The sequence below is a fragment of the Spermophilus citellus genome (genome assembly GCF_964194105.1).
Source record: "Spermophilus citellus genome assembly, chromosome: 11".
NCBI lineage: Eukaryota > Metazoa > Chordata > Mammalia > Rodentia > Sciuridae > Spermophilus > Spermophilus citellus.
The window spans coordinates 108,342,723-108,348,722 of NC_138192.1; positions in this window are offsets into that span (position 1 = coordinate 108,342,723).

Below are 6,000 nucleotides of genomic sequence, written 5' to 3' on the forward strand. Positions count from 1 at the left end.
AATGGATCAAGGAGCTTGATATCAAATCAGAGACTCTGCGTCTGATAGAAGAAAAAGTAGGCTCCGATCTACAGATTGTGGGGTCGGGCTCCAAATTCCTTAATAGGACACCCATAGCACAAGAGTTAATAACAAGAATCAACAAATGGGACTTAATTAAACTGAAAAGTTTTTTCTCAGCAAGAGAAACAATAAGAGAGGTAAATAGGGAGCCTACATCCTGGGAACAAATTTTTACTCCTCACACTTCAGATAGAGCCCTAATATCCAGAGTATACAAAAAACTCAAAAAATTAGACAATAAGATAACAAATAACCCAATCAACAAATGGGCCAAGGACCTGAACAGACACTTCTCAGAGGAGGACATACAATCAATCAACAAGTACATGAAAAAATGCTCACCATCTCTAGCAGTCAGAGAAATGCAAATCAAAACCACCCTAAGATACCATCTCACTCCAGTAAGATTGGCAGCCACTATGAAGTCAAACAACAACAAGTGCTGGTGAGGATGTGGAGAAAAGGGTACACTTGTACATTGCTGGTGGGACTGCAAATTGGTGCGGCCAATTTGGAAAGCAGTTTGGAGATTCCTGGGAAAGCTGGGAATGGAACCACCATTTGACCCTGCTATTGCCCTTCTCGGACTATTCCCTGAAGACCTTAAAAAAGCATGCTACAGGGATACTGCCACATCGATGTTCATAGCAGCACAATTCACAATAGCTAGACTGTGGAACCAACCCAGATGCCCTTCAATAGATGAATGGATAAAAAAAAATGTGGCATCTATACACAATGGAGTACTATGCAGCAATAAAAAATGACAAAATCATAGAATTTTCAGGGAAATGGATGGCACTAGAGCAGATTATGCTTAGTGAAGCTAGCCAATCCCTAAAAAACAAATACCAAATGTCTTCTTTGATATAATGATAGCAACTGTGAACAGAGCAGGGAGGAAGAGTAGGAAGAAAAGAGTAACATTAAACAGAGACATGAGATGGGAGGGAAAGGTAGAGAAAAGGGAAATTGCATGGAAATGAAGGGAGACCCTCATTGCTATACAAAATTACATATAAGAGGTTGTGAGGGGAATGGGAAAATAAACAAGGAGAGAAATGAATTACAGTAGATGGGGTAGAGAGAGAAGATGGGAGGGGAGGGGAGGGGGGATAGTAGGGGATAGGAAAGGTAGCAGAATACAACAATTACTAATAGGGCATTATGTAAAATTGTGGATGTGTAACCGACGTGATTCTGCTATCTGCATTTGGGGTAAAATTGGGGGTTCATAACCCACTTCAATCTAATGTATGAAATATGATATGTCAAGAGCTTTGTAATGTTGTGAACAACCAATAAAAAAATAAAATAAAATAAAAATTAAAAAAATAAAATAAAATAAAAGAAAGAAAACAATAGGTAAAGCAGAGGCCAAACCGTCTCCTTTATTTAGGAAGAGAGAAGAGGTGGGACACCATGGCTTCCGTGGAACACCACACTGACTTACCCAGCTGGGTTACGGGCAACTAGGTTCAGGGCAGGGCTCCCACATAATTCCTACAGCACAGAGGAGCAGAGGAAGAGTGCGGGCTCTGTGGGAGGCTGCCTTGAACAGGACACCTCTCTTAGCCTTGGGTAAGGAGGTATTGGACTGGCATTGTACCCGCTGCATGCATGTGGACTACCTCTGCTCAGCAAGAGAGGTGCAGCTCTGGGACTGGGCATCACCTGATGGGGCTGAACTACACCCACCTGTTTGTTGTAACACAATCCTTTGCCTTACTTGGGTAGAATGTTCCATGGAATGCCTCCCCCTGTATAAAACCGGGGATCAGAGAGTCTGGTGGCTCTCTTGCTGCTCTTGCTCCTTGCCTCCTGCCGCCTTTGCTCCCCTTGCCTTCCAAGAGGGAAGCTTGAGCTTGCTGAGCTGTCTCTGACCCCCCAAAAAAGGTATTTCTGTGTCTCTGGTCTTTTCATCGCCAGCCCACATTCACACAGAGCGAACGTGAATCCGTCATTCACATGGGACATGGACAACAGGGCTCTGCCCACAGCCTACTCCAGAAGGAAAAAGGAGGGGACTGAGCCAGGCATCAGGAGCATATTGTTCCTAAAGCACGTGAAAGGGCAGAGAGGCCTGCAGGGACAGAGAGCTCCTTGCCCCTGCATGCCTCACTAACCTGGTCCTCATGGCTCTGGAGTCGATGAAGGCTGAAGAAAGATTTCTTAAACATGCCAAGCCAAGACCACCCAATGCCCTGCCCGTGGTCATTCTAACTTTGTTTAAGGGGCCCTTAGCTCAAGAAAATATGGTAAAATATGGTAACGTTTAGTCACCATAGAAACAAGTACTAAAAAGAAAGACTCAGAGCCTACCATCCACTGGGGTAAATCAATAGGAGTGAAGAACATTGAAAGCTACAGCAAAAGCCAGGAACTAGGGGTAGGGGGCGGCACACAAGATGTGCTGATGAAATAGATGCTAAATTCAGGAAAACAAGAAAAGGCCCAGGCTCAAACTGGTGATCAAGCAGAGGCCAGTGGCCAGTGGCCAGTGGGTAAGCTATAATCATCACAATCACTGAGACCTGGTGGGTCCTTCACATTTGGGACCCTGCAAAGTAGGCTGAGTAACCCCTAGAGTGATCCCCAAAGACCAGTTGAGGGATCACAGAACCGGTCTCACTGGCTCTGAAGCCCTTCCCCTCTCCTGGCTTTTGCTGTTTTAACCAAATGTAAGTGACTTCCCTGAGAGCAGGTGCAGCCTGTGGCCTGCCTGGCCAGGATTAGATCATTTATAGGACTGCAGCTCTGGAGCCAGGGCCCTGGGCTGGGGCTGGGACACTCTGGGCCAGCCACTCAGGGCGAGCCAGAGCTCCGTGGCCTCTCCCTGCCAGTGTGCGCTCTCTAGTCTCTTGCTGTATACCTTCTGGCCTGTGGTGCTAGATCTGACGTCGGCTCCCAGTCTCTGGCTGCCCACTCCTCACCTTGTACCACAGAGCAACACCTGACCAAAGGAGGAAGGCAGGGAAAAGCAGAACCCCTGGGGGACATGAATTGACCTCCACAGACACTGTGTGTGGCCCTTCGCAAGAAAGGTTTCAGAAAAACAGGAAAGCCATGCGGCAGGACAACTGTCTGTAAGGAGCTTCCTTGACTCCTGGGTCCGCCACAGTGCCACCAGCAGACAAGCCCCACACATACCTACACAGGGTCAAGTTCACTCAGTGGTTTCTCCAAGAGAGCAACTGTTTGAAATCCCTCAATAGGAAATGTTTTTAGAAGGAACATATGGGGACTCAAAGAGGGGCTAAATATAAACCTGTATATACAGAACTGAATCAGGAGCAAAGAAAATTTGAACAGAAAGAGCTGGATGGTGAGGTTTTTCTCCCAAGACAGGTTTTTCAGTAGGTGTGGGGTATGTGTTTTGCTATGTATGTGAATTTCTAGAACACCAAAGTTAACTAAAATTAAAAATGAAAATTAAAAAACCCATATTCTGAATGCCAAGAATAATTCTGATGCCAATTATGTTATAGAAGTACCTGAGGCTGTATGTGCCAGCTTTCATCAGAATAAAACCCATTTGGTTTTGTTATGGACTTAGAGGTGATTGAATGGAGCATAATGTTTCTAATATATGTTTCAAGATTAAGCATTTTTTTTTTAAGCTGAAAGAACCCTAGGAGAAATTTCTACATCATTTAAACTGAAAGACGAAAAGGCAAACTTTGAAGTTAAGGAATGAAAGAAATTCCATGGCCTAAAAAGAAAGAAAAGAAAGAAAGAAAGAAATGAATAACATTTCCTGAGCAACTATCACATGCAAGATCATTGGTGGATATTCCCTCATTTGATTTTGAAAATATAGTAGACCCCACTTCTCTGTGGGGGATACATACCAAGACCCTCAGTGGATGCCTGAAATCATGGATATTACCAAATCCTGCCATCTTTTTTCCTATACTTGCATGCCAGTGATAAAGTTGAATTTATTAATTGGCATCATAATAGATTAGCCATAATTAAAATGGAATCATTTTAACAATATAGTGTAATAAATTTTATGTGAATATGCTAATCTCTCTTTCTAAATATCTTATGGTATGTTTGCCTTTAAAAAATGTTTTTTAGTTGTAAATAGACACAATACCTTTTCTTATTTTTTTATATGATTCTGAGGATCGAACTCAGTGCCACACATGTGCTACGCAAGTGCTCTACTACTGAGCCACAATCCCAGTCCCATATGTTTGCCTTTGCAAACTGTACAGCTTCTCTTTGGCATAACCATATTACCAGTATCACCTCTCTTGTTACTTATTATCCTTTGGGGCCATCATTAAGTAATAAGGGTTAATTGAATAAAATCATTGCAGTGCCATGACAGTGCATCTAATAATTAGATGGCTGCTAAGGGACAAACAGGCAAGTAGTATACATGGTTTGGATACACTAGACAAAGGGACAAGTCACATTCTAGATTGGACAGACAGGGACTGAGCAAGATTTCATCACACAACTCCAAATGGCATATAATTGAAAACTTAAGTATAGTTTATTTCAGGAATTGCGCATGTCATATTTTTGAAGGGTGGTTGACCAAGAAGGGTACCTGAAACTGCAGAAAGTGAAACTGTGGTAAGGAGGGACCACTGTCTTGCTGTAAGGTAAAGAGATGATTATCCTCTCTTTAGAGTCCAAAAAATCTCAATGCTGAAGATCACATTGTTAATATGTGACAGACTTTGGATCCAAAGCCAGATGAAATGTGGTTGTATGGCTCCAAAGCCCCTTGACCTTTCAATTAAAGCATGAATTATCATGGTAGCATCACTGGGCCCTGGTCCCGTTTGCCTCGTTTCCCCCAACCCAAAATTTCCAACTAAAATCTATGGGATGATTTTCCTTTTTTCTTTAGGAAAAAAGAAAAAAAGAAAGGTATCACCATGAACACACTTGCTAGTAGATTTTTCTGGAAAGAAATTTCCTTGTAACTTTGATTTGTATGTCGTTATTTTTATTATTTTAGTTTATGCTTCTACGTTATATGACATGAATATTTCTTTGAACAGAGACCTTACATGTTTTCACAGTATGATGTGATGTGAATATTTTGCTCAATTGAATCATTAGGAAGCATAATCTAACAGCATTGGGCGGGTTCTGACTAGACTCATGCTTTCCCTTTAAATGTCAATGGCAATTTTTAAGTAAGCAGAGGAGTTACTTGGAGGCAGTGGAAAATGGAGAGACTGGGAAAGAATGCTAGTGCTGCTTGCTCCTCGGGATGGATCCATATAGAGAGTTTGCATTAGATGGTACTGGGTTCAGCTTGCTGGATAGTAGTTTCAAGTGCTCTCTGTGACAGACCATAGAAAATGCTGGTTTTGTAGACAGCTGACTATAAAACTCCTTGAGAAATGTATGTCTTGTGTCTGCTCACACAAAACACAACCCATTTTTCTGCAAATGCACTAGATCAGTGGATTCCAAAGCAAAGGAGCCCAAATGGAAATGTCACTGAATATATATATATATATATATATATATATATATATATATATATATACACACACACCTTGCCCTTGAAATGAGTTCTGTGTGATATACTTATATGTGTTTAATATATTCATATTATAGTACCTGTATAAACTAAAGGTATAGACTTTATTAATTGATATATGTTGGAAAGGCTTGACTGAAAATTGCTTACCACCATGAGTGCAAAACTAAAAAAGCTTGAAGGCTATCTATCTAGAAGAAGGTGGACATCAATGAGTAACGGTTGTGAGAGGTCACACTAAATTCTTAAGATGTCACAGATAAAACCTGGCCAGGTGCAGTGGCTCACGTCTGTAATCCCATTGACTTCAGAAGGAGCCTGAGGCAGGAGAATTGCCAAGTTCGACGGCATCCTGAGCAACTTAGTGAGACCCTGTCTCAAACAGAAAATAAAAAGGACCAGGAATGTAGCTCAGTGGTTAA